Source organism: Magnolia sinica, chromosome 4 (assembly GCF_029962835.1).
Source record: "Magnolia sinica isolate HGM2019 chromosome 4, MsV1, whole genome shotgun sequence".
Lineage (NCBI taxonomy): Eukaryota > Viridiplantae > Streptophyta > Magnoliopsida > Magnoliales > Magnoliaceae > Magnolia > Magnolia sinica.
Genome location: NC_080576.1, coordinates 100,385,494 through 100,388,189, shown reverse-complemented (window position 1 = coordinate 100,388,189; position 2,696 = coordinate 100,385,494).

Below are 2,696 nucleotides of genomic sequence, written 5' to 3'. Positions count from 1 at the left end.
AGTGGGCCACACTTACATGGGAAAAAAAAAATAGATAAAATTGCAAATAACGATTAGTTGTCCATCAACATTTGCATACAGATTTTGTGTGAATTCTCAAAATATATTTGAAACACAGATGAATTTTTAATTAATTTACAAGGATATTAGTAATTTACCTAAAACGTTTGCATTGCAAACATATCTGGACCGTTAATCTACAGGGCCCTGCATGGGACAGCAGTACACATTGGAAAATATGACCAAACAAACAATCCTAGCCTTTCCAATCAATGAACTTGAGCTCATGAAATTGAGTTAGCCACGTAGATTTCTTGGACCATGGCCCATTTGTGGCAACCATGAAGGGGTCCATTCAACCAACGTTCAGAATCATGCTAAAATGTGTCCTTCCATAGATGGGAATTATTTTTCTCTGAGCAGATCTAGGGTCAGCCCAAGCAAGCTGATTTTTTAATCAGCCTAAAAACTAAGGCCCATACCAGGCCCATTTCATAGTTGAGTCTTGAATTCGGGCCGTCGATCAACCTCATAAGCCAATCCACATCAATCATCATAAGCCAGAGCCCATCAATTATCTAATCGGGACCCGAAACCGTGGTGGGCCATCAAGAACAATCAGGTAATGGGCTAGCAAGATCCAGTCGACGGTACAAAGGATATTCATAAATATTTTTAATATTGCTGAAGCGGATTGGATCCTGCACCTGCAGTGATGTGTGGGGCCCACTGTGATGTATGATTTTTATCTACGCCGGCCATCCATTTTTCCAGATCATTTTAGTATATAAACCAAAAAATGAGGAAAATCCAAGGCTCAAATGAACCACACAGTGGGAATTGAACTCCCACAATTAAAAACTTCTTGTGATTGGCAGAAGTTTTGGATCAATCTTATATTTGTGTTTTCCCTTCATCCAGGTCTATATGAACTTATGAACAGGTTGGATGGCAAATAAACATCATGGTGTCCCCTAGGAAGGTTTCAACGGCTACTTCCTGTGGAGCGGCCCACTTAAGCATTGGACCTACATAATTTTTAGATTCATACACTTAAAATGATCTGAAAAAATGGATGGACGGCGTGGATAAAACCAGCCATGCATAAATTAATAACATCCACCAAAAGAAAATGACTTTCCCTTGTCTCCAAATTTCATGGATGACACAAACTCTCTTGAATCAAACCGATCAATCAATCCTAATTGTCCAATTGATGGCTATCAAATGACCGCTGGAAGTGAATCAGTTCTCAGCAGATTTTTAGGCTACGCTCATTCCACAATTGGGTCAGCTATTTGGATGGTCAGGACTGGGCCACAACTATACCACATGTATGTGTGGTTGAAGAATCTGCACCATTTTAAAATGCTGGTAAATCATGGGAGAAATCTATTTAAAAAATAAAAATAAAAAATAAAAAAAGAAGAAGAAGAATATATATATATATATATATATATATATATATATATATATATATATAGTAAAAATTTTAGGAATTTGTTGTATAAATATATTTTTTTTAAAATTTTAAATTTATTCATTAATTTATAATAAATACTTTAAAATATTTTATTTTAAAATTTGAAAATCATGGGCTGGGCCTAAACTTAGGTGGACTTAAGACCCATTAGCCCAATCCAAGCCCAGCCTGCTATACAGGCATCTAAAACCCAACCTGACCAATCAACCATAGAGGTGTACACAAGTCGATCTGAGTCGAGCACAGTAGCTGACCTCAGCTCGAACTTGGCTCGGCTCGGTCCTCAAGCCAAACTGGCCATCTCAACTCGGTTTGATCAGCAGCTCAGGCCAATTCGAGCTGAGTTTGAGCCAAGATCGAGCCGAGTTCACTTATGCAGCATTTTCACAAACATATGGACTGCACCTTCAAATTCTCACTGAATGTAAAATACCAACAGCGGTTTTATAGGTGTTTCATCAAACACCTTGTAGGCAATATCAAAATGAAGAAAAAATGATATTTGTTTGATGAAACATACCTTCTTTGCCACCAGCCGACACTTCGCTAAGTCATTTCATCAAACACTTGGTGAGCAACATCAATATCAAAGTAACTGAACCACCGAACTGGTTCGATCCAAGTTTGAATCGAGTTAGGTTCGATCCGAGTCGAGTCAAGCTCCGGCAAGCTCAAACTCGGTTCAAAATTTGTTCGAGCTAAAAAAATCAGCTCGACTCGGCTCGAACTCAGTTTGGAACCAAGTTGAATGGAACTTTTTCGAGTCGAGTTGAGCAAGCTAACCAAGATAACTCGGTTCGTGTACAACCCTAATCAACCAGTGTAAAATAAGTCAGACCATGATGGGCTTGGGCTGTTTTCTTACACCTCTATGGTCAAAATGGACCACTTACAACCCTACTCAGCTTATTCTGGTTTTGGGCTCCAGCTATGTTGGGTCAATGATCAGAGAACCGTGGGCCCATAATGTTTATGATTTAAGGGCAGTATGGGAATTTTATACTAAATTTCTCTTCTTATTTATTTAATGGCCACGAGAATGATTAGGACGATGGTCCACTCATGCAGGAGAGATCATACCATATAACAGTGATCACCTAACAATGGGCCCCACCTGTTCAACTTGCGTTTTATTCCGTAGAGGAATGCTAATTGCATGAGAGAAGAACCTGAAACCTTTCATATGATGTTCACAGCATCATGTATGTGTTAT